The following is a 15,072-nucleotide window of genomic DNA, read 5'->3' on the forward strand; positions in this document are numbered from 1 at the left end:
GTCTTGGAGCTCCGCCTACTGGCGTATGAAGCCATTCGAGAACGCCATGTTTCTGCCACAATGCCCCCACTACCGTGGGGGTGGAGTTAAAGATTAGAAGATTTACTGGAGAGGAGGGGGAGAATCGAACGAGGTGCATGTCCTGGAGAGCCTGGTTAACTTTTTCCAGAGCCAAGGATGCTTCGGGGGTTAACATACGCTTTGAGGAGGGCTGTTTGTTTCCTTTTAACAGATCGAACAGTGGTTGCAGGCAGCTCGTAGGCAGATAAAGATACTGCCTAAGCCAATTCAAATTTCCAAGAAAACTTTGTAAAGAAGCAAGAGTGAGATTAGAAGGAAAAGTAACACAAGGTTTTAAAGGACGAATCTGCGTTAGGGAAATCTCTGAGCCTAAGAAAGATATTGGAGGGATTAGCTATATCTTCTCAGGAGCTACATTAAGTCCACTTCTCTTTAAGGCAGGGATTAGAAAATCACGTAGGGCGAAGAGATCTGTATCTAATTCTCCCCATATTAACACGTCATCCATATAATGAAAAACCTTAAGGCCCTTATGAATATATGGGAAAAGGGCAGATTTAACAACCTCTTGACAAATAGTAGGACTATTAGCCATGCCCTGGGGCAGTACCACCCATTCAAATCTATCGGCAGGGCTGGCATTATTAATAGAAGGAACAGAGAAAGCAAAACGTTTACAATCTTGTGGGTGTAAGGGAATAGAGAAAAAACAATCCTGTATATCAATAGCTATGATTGGAATTCCTGTGGGAATTGCGGAAGCAAGAGGCAAACCCCTTTGGGGGGAGCCCCAAACCTGCATGGTTTTATTAACTGCACGAAGATCTTGGAGGAGGCGCCATTTTCCTGAGCGCTTTTTAATTACAAAGACTGGAGTATTCCATGGGCTCCGAGAATGACGAATGTGTCCCAAAGATAACTGCTCTTGGACAAGTTTTTAAAAAATTTCTAGCTTCTCCCTAGGCAAAGGCCACTGTTCCACCCAGACAGGCTCATTAGAAAGCCAATCTAAGCGGGGAGTTCTGTTACGAACAGTGGCAGTTAGTATTGGGGGTGCTGGTTGGGTCTAGCAGTCTCACAGGAGTGAGTTTGGTGTCCTGCAGAGGTGTCTGAGGATATCACTACATCTAAAGATTCCAGCAAGTCTCTTCCCAATAAATTGGTGCTTATATCAGCTATTAAAGGCTGAAAGCATCCGGTAGTCCCTTCTGGATCTTCCCACACAAGGGAATCTCGTGTGCGGAATGCCTGAGTCAATCCTCCAACACCATGTAAGCGTGGTCCTGGGAGGAGTTCCCAACTCTGGGGAACCTCTGCTTGTCTTAATATTGTCTTATCTGCTCCTGTGTCAATCAAACATTTAAAAGGAATATTACCAATCTTTACTGTCATAGTTAGGTGACCCCTTTCTAAAACAGGGGTGGTCCATAAAATCTCAGGCTCTGAATTCGAGCTGTTCTCTTGCTCCAGCCGGTTATTTCTATGCTGGAAGTTCCCACATACCGCGGGTTCCTCCTTCTGCTCACCCTCTGTTATTGTTACTTGGCGTGGTGGGTGTAGTGATGGATTGGGTCCCAAGCTGGGCTTCTGTTTGTGGAAGAAGGGCACAGCACCAAGCGGGCGACCTGCTTCCTTCCCTCTTGGGGGCGGGGCTAAGGGAAGCCCCATACCTAGTTTAAATCCCTGTTTACATTTGGCAGAGGCGTGCTGTTCCTATGGAACCTTGAACAACAATCTCTCCTCCAGTGAAATCCTTTCTGGCATCTGGGACAAGGCATTCGTGGTCTCTGATTCCCTGTCTGGAGGCGGGGTTGCCCTGATTGGAGGTGGGGTCGCCCTGACTGGAGGTGGGGTTGCCCTGACTGGAGGCGGGGTCGCGGTCTATTTTCTGGACATTGGTTACGCCAATGCTCTTGGCGACCGCACTGAAAGCAAGCTCCTTTTTGCTTATGTAAGGTAGCTGCATAGGCCTGTAACATAGGTCCTTGAAAAGAGCTTGATCTGAGATCCTGTGTAGCTAGAATCCAAGTATCTGGGTGTTCGTTTTTAAGAGTGATACAGGCCTGTCGAAAATTCGGAAGCATTCCATCCCAGACTATGGATTGCAGAAGGAGAAAACGAGCATCAGGATTATAAATCTTCCTTTCCAAACTCGACTGGACCCTGGCAATGAATTTAGCGAGGGATTCATCAGGTTCTTGTTGCAGGGAGAGAATGGGGGCTGAGGCTGCTCCCATGGGTGGTGTTAATCGCTCCCATGCTTTTAATGCACACAGGCGTACTTGATCAAAATACCCCGCTGGAAACTTGGCTTCCGCCTGTTGAATCCCTGTTTCTAATTGGCCTGTTCCAAACAATGCATCAAAATTACCCTCTGGCTGATTTTGAATATTTTTCCGCGATTGTTGTAAACATTCGTCACGAAAGAATGCCTCCCATTGCAGGAAGAGGGGGCCTGGGAGCGTAGCACGAGTCACATCTCTCCAATCTTGAGGGGTATTAAGGTTCTGAAGCAGGCCTTGTAAAATGGACCTGGTCCATGGGGCATGAACACCGTCATCTTTGATAGCCTGGCGTAGTTCCTTCAGGTCTGTGGCGGAATATGGATACCAGGCCTGAGGTTTTTGTCTATTGGGGGCAACATTGACCGGAAATGTGTGGACTTGCTCTGATAAGTGTGTAGCGGTAGGAGGAGTCATCGAAGTGGAAGCTTCTGGACAAGTGGCCGAAGAAGTGGTTTTGGAGGCTACAGGAGAATTCGGACATGTGTCTATCAAAACAGGGTGGGGTGAAGAAGCAGCTGTGGAGGCAGCAGGAGGTTCCGGACACGTTTCTGCCAAAATGGGGGTGGCTGAAGAAGTGGCTGTGGAGTCCAAAGGAGAATTCGGACACGTGTCTGCCAAAATAGGGGCCTCAGGGCAAGACGCCAAAATAGGGGCCTCAGGCAAGATGCAGAGGAATTAGGGTGGGTCAAGATCACGACAGGTCTTTGCTTCTTCTTGTTTTTAAGGTGCTGGTTAAGTTCTATGATTACTTCCTTTATCTCTTTGACCTCAGCCTCTAGGTCCTTAAGCCTTCTGAGAGGTTGACCTATATATCCCTTAAAAGCTGCTATGATGATCAACAGGATATAAGGTGAAGCCCCGAGAAAAATGTCCCAGATATATAAAAATTGTATACTGGAAAAAGAATGCAGGATTTGGAAAAGATTTTCCATGGTGGAAAGATCTCCGGAAAACAATAAGAAAGAAAAAAAATCACAGTGCCTTAACACAATATTGCAGATACCCAAAAGGTGTGTACTTATCTAAGATGTCTTCTTGTAAATCTGCTGCTTACGGGTCCCTGTTCCGGGCGCCAGATGCCGGGATAGCCTGAGGGTACTTCTTCCCGAGCTAGTGCTCTCTGGGTTGGAGAGAACTCAACTGGAGCTGATCTAGGCTGCAGTGTGGGAGAGGGATCAGGAACTCGTGCTGCACCAACTTCCGCAGGAGATACACTCTGGAATTCTCGGAGCCGGAAAGCAATTTCCAAGTGTCTTTAATCAGAAGAGCAGCTGTTTTTATACTCCCCAAGTAGGGTGGAAACAGGATGTGATATAGAGAGGGTGGAGAGAAAAGTGACTGGTGAAAATCAGAGTGTGACAAAGAAGGGATCAGTGTGTGACAAGGAGGGGGTGGAGCAGGAGAGAATCCTATCATAGAACCACCAATGCCCTGGAGTGCTTTATGTAAAAGTGATTTATGTAAATAGACCAAAGCTTTGGATCAGTAAAATCCCTATATAGGCATATGGTTAAGCAGAAGCCAGGGGGAGATGGCAACTACCCAACAATGCCTTTGATTTCTGACCCTGATATTGCGAAGAAGATGATCTCATCATTTTAACTGCTGATATATATATATATATATATATATATATATATATATATATATATATATATATTCACAACTTCCTTAGCCATTCATCTGATTGACATTGGGCATCTGGATTGCTTCAAAGTTTGGGGTTTTCCTGGGTAAGTTCCCAGGAGAGGGACTGCTGGGTCATAAGGTAGGTCCATTTTTAGAGTTCTGATGAACCTCCAAACTGCTTTCAATTAGTATTAGGTCAATTTACATTCTCGCCGGCAATGTAGGAGAGTTCCTTTTCCCCCACAGCCTCTCCAGCACTGCATTTCTTCCTTTCTCTCCTTTCTTTCTTTCTTTCTTTTTTTTTTAAATGTTTATTTATTCACGAGAAAGACAGGTGAAGAGAGAAAAAGAACCAGACATCACTCTGGTATGTGTGCTGCTGGGGACTGAACTCAGTACCTTTTGCTTGAAAGTCCAATATTTGTCCATTGTACCATGTCCTGGATCACATTTTTCTTTAGAGCCCTTGTTGCAGGTAAGATATTGAATTTCTGTAACCTAGGAGGTGGCACAGTGTGTACAGCATTGGATTTACATGCATTGGATTTATCTGCAAGTTTGATCCCCAGCATTGCATGTGCCAGAGTGATACTCTGATCCTCTTCCCTCATGTTATTAAATACATAAATGTTTTAAAAAATAACAATTATTTGTGTAATTCTTTCAAGGCTGACTTTCCACTAAATTGTAAGCATCATTAGGACATGCGTGTATTTATGGGAGACCATGAAGCTGAGGCAAAGCACTGGCAGTAGCACATAGCAGAAACTCAGTGACAATTTAGTGGATGAATTATTTGATGAATGGGGATGTTAGCAAAATGTAGAGAATGATATCAGAACATTAGCTATAATGAAAGTCTTCCTTTGACAAAAATTATTCCAGCCTCAAATAGTTCAAGAAAGTGGATTTGTTCCCTTATCTATTTTCCTGATAGACTTTTTTTGTTAAATATTTAATTTATTTATTCATTAAGAAAATAGGGAGAGGGAGAGAGAGAGAGAGAGAGAGAGAGAGAGATATCACTCTGGTACATGTGCAGCCATGGACTGAACTTGGGATCGAATACTTGAGAGTCCAATACTTTATCTATTGCACCACTTCCCAGATCACCTGATAGACTTTTTTGAGCTTTATTTAAAACAAGAAAACAACAACAACAAAAAAACAAAGATGAGAGTGAGCCATAAATGAATCAAAGCAGACTTCTGGATCATGAATGTGTGCTGTAAAATCTAAAGCAGCAACAACAACAACAACAAAAAAAGCAAATTTCTCTTCAGCCCTGCTTTTTTCCAATTTTATGTCTAAGCCAAACTCTTGAAAGGAGTGTTAAATGTAACCAACATAAACAGCATGTATTTACTGAGCCCCAATTATGTATGACATTATACTAGCACTGGACATAAATGACAAGATGTATGCCCTAAGGGAGTTATAATGTTCTAAGAGACAGACATATTGAAAATTATCATTTGCAATAACCGGTATTTGTTGAATTCTGGCATATCAAGCACTATTTAAGCACTTTTCAAGGCTGAGCTCTTTAAAACATCATGGTGGCTCTCTAGAGTAGGTAGACATTATTGCCATTTTAAGTTGAGGAAGTTGAGGCACAAACTTAGTAGCCCAAGACCACACAATACTTTAATTTTCCTCAGCACAGTACACAAAGGTGACAGTGGGAAATGTGTTCAGAAATTAAGTATTCAGAGTATAACTTATCTTTGTCCTGGCTTTCCACTGAACGAAATACCAAAAGTTAAAACCATCCTGTTTAATTAGTTAAATTTTTATGTGGAGTTGGAGCCTCATGCATGTGTGATTTCAACACTCTGGACTACTTTTTCATTCAGATAGAGACAGACAGAAAGAAGAAAAGACAATACAACACCAGAGCTTCTTCTACTTCCATAGTATCTCCCTATAGTATCAGGGCATGAACTTGAGTCACAAGCAAAGTAGGGAATAGAGTCTACCCAGTGAGCTATTTTTCTGGTTTGGCCGTTTAATCTTAGAAATAAGTCTTCTTGAAAACTCTGAGTAAACTCTTTCTGAAAATTTGAATGCAGAGTGCCACATTCACCCAAGAGGTTTTTTTGTTTGTTTGTTTGTTTTATTTGATTATACAATAATTATCAGGTACAAGTTGATCCCTTACAATGTACATAGATTTAATTTTCTGTCATTTAGAGTTCCTAAATCCCAATGTGTCATTTTACAGTGAAATGAAGAATATTATTAACGACATAGTTTCAGAATTAAGCTATATTACTGACTGAGATGTGGACTTCCAAAATCACCTTGAAAGTCCATAATTAGTGCTTAGTTACTTTAAGTGGCTCTAAGTTTACTTACTGAGATATAAGATGATGGGATATATAATTACAACTTATTGTGATTTATAGCATGTCACCTTCCCTTTTTCAACTTTCTCAAAGTTCCATCATTTCTAACTCTGAAATCTTCCAATATAATTAACAAGTCACTAATTATTATATAACCTTTATATATCTTCTTGAAAAAGTAACAATGAGTCACCATAAACTTCTTCAATTTCTTTCTTTTTTTTTTTTTTTTGGTACATAAACACCACTCCCACCACCAAAAGACTGTGTCCCATCCCCCCACCCCCCGGCGTGCCGGGAAGCCCAATGGCCACCCTCCCCTTCAGCACAGGGTTTTTACATTGGTGCCCTGCTCTCAATTTAATCAGATCCTGCTTTTAGTTTCCCTTTCTGTTCTTCTTTCTCAACTTCTGTTGATGAGTGGGGACATCCCATACTCATCTTTATCTTTCTGACTTAGCTGACTTAACATAATTCCTTCTAGCTCTGTTCAAGATGGGTCAGATAAGGTGGGCTCATTGTTCTTAATAGCTGCATAGTATTCCATTGTGTATATGTACCACAGCTTTCTCAGCCATTCATCTGCTGTTGGGCACCTGAGTTCCTTCCAGGTTTTAGCTATTATGAATTGTGCTGCTATGAACATAGGAGTACACACATCTTTTTGGCTGGGCATTATGGAATCCTTGGGGTATATCCCCAGGAGAGGAATTACTGGGTCATATGGAAGGTCCATGTCTAGCCTTGTGAGAGTTCTCCAGACTGCTCTCCACAGAGGCTGGACCAATTTACATTCCCACCAGCAGTGTAGAAGGGTTCCTCTGTCCCCACAGACTCTCCAACATTTGTTGCTGCTGTCCTTTTTGATGTATGCCATTCTCACAGGAGTGAGGTGGTATCTCAATGCTCTCTTTATTTGCATCTATTTGACAATCAACGACCTGGAACAGTTTTTCATATGTTTGTTAGCCTTTTGGATCTCCTCCGAGGTAAATGTCTTGTTCATATTCTCTGCCCATTTTTGGATGGGGTCATTTGCCTTTTTGGTGCTAAGTTTGCTGAGTTCTCTGTATATTTTGGTGATTAGTCTCTTGTCTGATGTTTGGCATGTGAAGATCTTCTCCCATTCTGTGAGAGGTCTCTTTGTTTGTGTGATTGTTTCTTTGGGTGTGCAGAAGCTTTTCAATTTGATGTCATCCCATTGGTTTGTTTCTGCTTTAGTCTTCCTTGCAATTGGGTTTGTTTCATCAAAGATGTCCTTGAGGTGTAGGTGGGAAAGTGTTTTACCAATGTTTTCCTCTAAGTATTTGATAGTTTCCGGTCTGACATCCAGGTATTTGATCCATTTGGAGTTAATTTTTGTTTCTGGTGAGATAAGGTGGTTCAATTTCATTCTTCGGCATGTTACAACCCAGTTTTCCCAGCACCATTTATTGAAGAGAGCCTCCTTCTTCCATTTAATGCTTTGGGCCCCCTTATCAAAGATTAGATGTCCATAGATGTGGGGATTTAGATCTGGGCTTTCAATTCTGTTCTACTGGTCTGTGTGCCTATTTTTGTTCCAGTACCAGGCTGTTTTGATGATGATGGCTTTATAATATAGTTTGAGATCGGGGAGTGTGATGCCTCCATTTCTGTTTCTTTTCCTCAAGATGGTTTTGGCAATTCTAGGTGTTTTCTGGTTCCAGATAAATGAATGAACATAGATGCCAAAATATTAAACAAGATCTTGGCCAACCAGATACAGCAGCATATCAGAAAGATTGTTCATCATGACCAAGTGGGATTCATTCTAGGAATGCAAGGCTGGTTCAACATACATAAGTCTATCAGTGTCATTCACCACATCAATAAAAGCAAAGCCAAAAACTACATGATTATCTCAATAGATGCAGAGAAAGCCTTTGACAAAATCCAGCACCCATTCATGCTCAAAACTCTACAAAAAATGGGAATAGACGAGAAATTCCTCAGACAGTGGAATCCATATATAGCAAACAACCAACATCATACTCAATGGACAGAAGTTGAAAGCATTTCCCCTCAGATCAGGGACTAGACAGAGCTGCTCACTATCACCATTACTCTTCAACATAGTATTGGAAGTTCTTGCCATAGCAATCAGGCAAGAGAAAGAAATCAAAGGAATACAGATTGGAAGGGAAGAAGTCAAACTCTCACTGTTTGCAGATGACATGATAGTATACATAGAAAAACCTAAGTATCCAGTAGAAAACTACTGGAAGTTATTAGGTAATATAGCAAGGTGTCAGGCTACAAAATCAATGTACAAAAATCAGTGGCATTTCTCTATGCAAACACTAAAACTGAAGAAGAAGACATCCAGAAATCACTCCCATTCACTGTTGCAACAAAATCAATATAAAAAAAAATACCTAGGACTAAAGCTGACCAAAGAAGTGAAAGACTTGTATACTGAAAACTATGAGTCACTCTTCAAGGAAATAGAAACTGATACCAAAAAAAATGGAAAGACACCCCATGCTCATGGATTGGAAGAATAAATATCATCAAAATGAATATTCTCCCCAGACCCATATACAAATTTAATGCAATACCCATCAAAGTTCCATCAAGCTTCTTTAAGAAAACAGAACAAAAACTACATTCATTTATCTGGAACCAGAAAACACTTCTTCAATTTCTTAACATTCTTTAAAAAATTTTTTTTGGTATTACCTTTATTTACTGGACAGCCAGCCAGAAATCAAGAGGGAAATGGGGTAACAGAGAGAGGGGGAGGCAGAGAGACACCTGCAACACTGCTTTACAACTTGCAAAGCTTTCTCCCTGAAGGTGGGGTCTGGGGGCTCGAACCTGGGTCCTTGCACACTGTAACATGTGCACTCAACCAAGTGTGCCACCACCTGGCCCCAATTTCCTGACACTCTAGCCATACTATTCCCTTTGTATGAGACTATGTTCCTTTTTAAATAATTTTGTTAGTGATTTACAAGATTATAGCAGATATACAATTCTATACCACTCCTGCCACCAAAGATCTGTGCCCATCCCCATCACCCTACTACAGTAACCACCACAATTCTCCTGAGGTCGTATATACATATATATTCCTCTTTTCAAGTTCACACATTTCAATTCTCTACATACCACATATGAGTTAAAAAATCCCATAGTTATCTTTCACTTCCTTCACTAAGCAAAATCACTGCCAACTCCATTCATTTTGTCCTGAAGGATACAATATAGTCTGTTTAAAACTGCTGAATAGTACTCTGGTGAGTATATATCCATCATGACCATGGCTTCTTCCTCTTCTTTCTCCTCATTTCCTTCTCCTCCTTCCTTTTGTATTTATAAGACTGAAATGAGTGATTTTTATTCCATTTTTAAAGGCTTTCCCCCAACTCTAAATACTCTTCATAGGTTTTCCCCCATGATATTTTAAAATTTTTAACCCGTGATATGAAAAGACATGCATCAGAGAAGCAGGTGGGCTGTTTGAGCCAAGATAGATGACCCTGTTTGGAATCTGATGCCCATTTTTATTTACTTCTAAGGCTCCACCTTCACATCATTTCTAAGCCACACTTATACCTATTACAACTTCTGGGTGTCATTTTATTTTATTTGATAGAACAGAGAGTAATTGAGAGGGAGGAAGAAGGAGAGAGGGAGAGACAGAGAAACACCTGCTACACTGTTCCACCATTCGTGAAGCTTTTCCCCTACAAGTGGGGTCTAGGGGCTTGAACCCAGGTCCTTGTGCATAGTAATGCATGCAATTAAACAGGTATGCCACCAAACAGTCCTGGTGCCCTCCATTTTTACTCTTCCCTCTAAGGGAAACAGGGACTGACTCCCTCAGGTATGCTTCAAATTCTTTTGCCTCACAGTGATGGGACAAAAACAATGGTTCCTCATCCCAAAAGTTACATGTGCCAGTGGATCAGAGCTCTCTGGTCATCTTCCTTTAACATTTCTGTCTCTGGGAGTATGGGCTAAAATTCTTTTTGCAGTGCAGAAGGAAAGAGTTCTGGTTTCTTTAATTGATTCTCTGCTGGACATGGAAGTAGATAAATCAATTTATATTCCCATCCTGTAGTACTTCTTTATATCATGCACAAACTTCTATATGGTTGAACTAACTTATTATAACTTTGTAAAAATGATGTATAAATATTCCTTTTTGTAATTCTTTCTGATCATCTATGTCAGAGATTAGTTTGGTAACTGAGATTACCAAATAAGGTTCATTGTTTTCTTTTTATTTTTTTTAATTATTTATTTTTATTTTATTTTATTACCAGAGCACTGCTCAGCTCTGGTTTATGGTGGTGCAGGGGACTGAACCTGAGATTTCAGAACCTTAGGCAAGAGAGTCTCTTTGCATAACCATTATGATATCTACCCCACCCTCATTTTTTTTCCTACTGTGTAACTTGAAAGTATAAAATGGAAAGTTGGAATTGATATTTTGCCTCTAAAATATCTCCTAAGGCCCAGTGTTTTATTTATTTACTTATTTTCTTTTCCTACAATCTAATCCTTAATTTATTGCTTTTATCCTCAAAGCTGTTCTATAATCTCAGTAACAAGCATTCTTAAAATCTCAGAGACTTGCTTCAGCAAAATTTAGTTCTCATTCTCCTACTGGTCTGTCATGGGTGAATATGTTTTTTTTTTTTCCAAAGTGAAACATACATTTCCACTGTTTATGAGACAGAAATCACTGCTTCGTGAAGTACACAAAGTCCTCATTTTCTCTTTTCTTTCCTACCTTCCTCTTCTTCTTCCTCCTCCTCCTCCTTCTTTTTTCTTCTTCTGCTTCTCCTCCTCCTCCTACTTTTTTTCCCCTTCCTCCTCTTCCTCCTCCCCCTCCTCTTTTCGGTTATTGTTGCCTTCATGAAGTTCTATGAATATAATGCACGGACTTCCACTTGGAAGGTAGGTACTTCACTCCTATGTCCCCTTGTTGGCTCCTCAACATGTGTTCTCAATTGCTAAGGCAGGAGAAAAGATTGTCACAAGCAGACCAGTAGGAGAATAAGAACAAAATTTTACTGAACCAAGTCTCTGAGATTATAAGAATTATGTAGAGTTGTACCCCTCTTATCTTATGGTTTTTGTCAGTGTTTCCTTTTTATAAAATCAATCAAACAAACAAACAAACAAAAAACCTCCACAGGAAGTAACACATGCCAATTTCACTTTCATATCATTAGCGAAGAACGACAAGTAGCTATACCTGATCAAACAGTAATAGAGAAGTTCAACTTACTATGTGCTGATAATGTGAGTAATCAGAATATTAAAAAGCATTTGAGGGGATCGGGCCATAGTGCAGTAAATTAAGCACACGTGGTGCAAAGCACAAGGACTGGCGTAAGGATACCGGTTCTAGCCTCCGCCTCCCCACCTGCAGGGGAGTCGCTTCACAGGCGGTGAAGCAGGTCTGCAGGTGTCTGTCTTTCTGTCTCCCTCTCTGTCTTCCCTTCCTCTCTCCATTTCTCTCTGTCCTATCCAACAACAAATGACATTAACAATAACAATAATAACCACAATAAGGCTACAACAAGGGCAACAAAGGGAGGAAAAAATGGCGTCCAGGAGCAGTGGATTCATGGTGTAGGCACTGAGCCCTGGCAATAACCCTGGAGGCCAAAAAAAAAAAATCATTTGCAGTGGCCTGAGACTTGGCACAGTAGATAAGTCACTGGACTCTCAAACATGAGGTGCTGAGCTTGATCTCTGGCATCACATGTGCCAGAATGATGCTCTGGCTATCTCTCTCTAACAAAGAAATGTTTAAAAGAAAGAGCAGTTGACTGTCCTATCCAACAACGACAACAACAATAATAACTACAACAATAAAACAACAAGGGCAATAAATTAAAAAAAAAAAAAAAAAAGAAAGAGCAGTTGAAGTACATGCACGTCTCCCATCTTGTTGAAGTTCAAACACTCTTGATACAGTAACTCTATACGAACCATAAGCAGCTATCAGTAGCTTCATTATTAGACTACATTAGTCTTAAGAGCAGTCTTGATTTGATCAGGAAAATATTTGAGACCAAAAGGGGATAATTATTCAGATCACATAAATACAATGTGGGATTTTCAGAAATTTATCTCATGAACCAGAAAAGACCTAGAATTGCCAAAACAATCTTGAGAAAAAAGAACAGAACTGGAGGCATCATACTCCCAGATCTCAAATTGTATTATAGGGCCATTGTCATCAAAACTGCTTGGTACTGGAACATGAATAGACACACTGACCAGTGGAATAGAATTGAGAGCCCAGAAGTGAGCCCCCACACCTATTGACATCTAATCTTTGACAAAGGGGCCCAGACTATTAAATGGGGAAAGCAGAGTCTCTTCAACAAATGGTGTTGGAAACAATGGGTTGAAACATGCAGAAGAATGAAACTGAACCACTGTATTTCACCAAATACAAAAGTAAATTCCAAGTGGATCAAGGACTTGGATGTTAGACCACAAACTATCAGATACTTAGAGGAAAATATTGGAAGAATTCTTTTCCACATAAATTTTAAAGACATCTTCAATGAAACGAATCCAATTTCAAAGAAGACTAAGGCAAGTATAAACCTATGGGACTACATCAAATTAAAAAGCTTCTTCACAGCAAAAGAAACCACTACCCAAACCAAGAGACCCCTCACAGAATGGGAGAAGATCTTTACATGCCATACATCAGACAAGAGTTTAATAACCAACATATATAAAGAGCTTGCCAAACTCAACAACAAGACAACAAATAACCCCATCCAAAAATGGGGGGAGGACTTGGACAGAATATTCACCACAGAAGAGATCCAAAAGGCTGTGAAACACATGAAAAAATACTCCAAGTCTCTGATTGTCAGAGAAATGCAAATAAAGACAACAACAAGATACCACTTCACTCTTGTGAGAATGTCATACATCAGAAAAGGTAACAGCAGCAAATGCTGGAGAGGCTGTGGGGTCAAAGGAACCCTCCTACACTGCTGGTGGGAATGTCAATTGGTCCAACCTCTGTGGAGAACAGTCTGGAGAACTCGCAGAAGGCTAGAAATGGACCTACCCCATGATCCTGCAATTCCTCTCCTGGGGATATAGCCTAAGGAACCCAACACATCTATCCAAAAAGATCTGTGTACACATATGTTCTTAGCAGCACAATTTGTAATAGCCAAAACCTGGAAGCAACCCAGGTGTCCAACAACAGATGAGTGGCTGAGCAAGTTGTGGTATATATACACAATGGAATACGACCCAGCTGTAAAAAATGGTGACTTCACCGTTTTCAGCTGATCTTGGATGGACCATGAAAAATTCATGTTAAGTGAAATAAGTCAGAAACAGAAGGATGAATATGGGATGATCTCACTCTCAGGCAGAAGTTGAAAAACAAGATCAGGAAAAAAAAAAAAACACAAGTAGAACCTGAAATGGAATTGGCATATCACACCAAAGTAAAAGACACTGGGGTGGGGGTTGGTGGGTGGGGAGAATACAGGTCCAAGAAGGATGGCAAAGGACCTAGTGGGTGTTGTATTGTTATATGGAAAACTGGGGAATGTTACGCAAGTGCAAACTATTATATTTACTGTTGAATGTAAAACATTAATTCCCCAATAAAGAAATAAAAAAAAGAATTTTATCACATGAGAGGTTATTAAGAAGCCAATAGGAAAGAACAGCTTTAGTTTACTTTCAGTTCTGAAACTAGCTAGACCCCTGCATAACCCCCTGAATAGCCCCCAGAAGTTCTTGAACAGATTGTTCTACCTCTTGGGCTTTGACTACATGTCAATATTCTAAGGCTCCTGGGAAGTTATTTCTAAGTTACAAGTCACCCTGTGTAATATGTAAGCTATTCAGATATATTCAATGTATAAGAGAACCAAACACTCACAGATAAGTAACCCCCCTCTTACACACACACACACACACACACACACACACAGAGAGACACACAGACACACACACACACAAACACGGTGGTGGTGGTGGGTGAGAGAAGCACTAGACTGGATGCCCACAGAGAGCAAACCAGTGTGTTATCACCTTTCCAGAGTCCCTACCCCTACCCTACCTTGCCCCACCACTCCCTAGCTTACCTACCACTTCCAACAAGACTCTCATCCCTACATGATTTGTCTTTTCAAATGACAGGTCAGGTCTCAAACATCTCTATTGTCAGTTTAAGAAAGAACATAATCACTGTAGATAGAGAGGGAAGAAAAGGTCTCTCTCCTTTATACTTGGAACTGACCTTGAAAATATAGCTTATTAACCTCTGAAGAGGCAAGGAAAAGGATAAAAAGCTCGTAGGACAAAACTTAGCCAAGAGAGACTCCAAGGGTAGATTTTATTAGTAATATAACCTCTTCTTTCAGAAATTTTATAGGTAGCTGTCAGACAGCATGGACCTTGGCAGCACAATCTGCCTGACTGCTTGGTATCAGAAGGCCTTGGCTTGAAAGCATATTCTCTACAGGGTCTTGATGTATTTTTAAGAAGACAGGCAGGAATTACTTATTCCTCCCAGTGCATGATTTCTCATTTTTATTCCAGCAGAAATGGAGAATGAATTGCTCTGGGATTTGCAAGTTTCCTGTGCATTCTGGAGAGTGGCAGTTAGAATGACAATAATGAGTTAGGTCTCCTCTGAGGGTGGTCCCTTCATTACCAGGACAGTCTGAGCTCTGGCTCCATCATTCACACTCTGCCACATCATCCACTGCTACACATCCCACTCTGCCCATCACAGCTGGGAGGAGGCTCAAACA

The 15,072-nt window shown here is 40.9% G+C and overlaps 1 protein-coding gene across 1 annotated transcript in view; it reads left to right on the forward strand.

The window, feature by feature from the left end:
• The first annotated feature begins 9,517 nt into the window (after window positions 1-9,517).
• The window catches only part of SNRPB2 (small nuclear ribonucleoprotein polypeptide B2), a 178,331-nt gene continuing 172,776 nt past the window's right edge, over window positions 9,518-15,072 (forward strand). The window contains exon 1 of the mRNA XM_060186426.1: window positions 9,518-9,527. The gene's annotated coding sequence lies outside the window, so the exon portion shown is untranslated. The remainder of the gene's footprint in view (window positions 9,528-15,072) is intronic.

The sequence above is a fragment of the Erinaceus europaeus genome, chromosome 1 (genome assembly GCF_950295315.1).
Source record: "Erinaceus europaeus chromosome 1, mEriEur2.1, whole genome shotgun sequence".
Lineage (NCBI taxonomy): Eukaryota > Metazoa > Chordata > Mammalia > Eulipotyphla > Erinaceidae > Erinaceus > Erinaceus europaeus.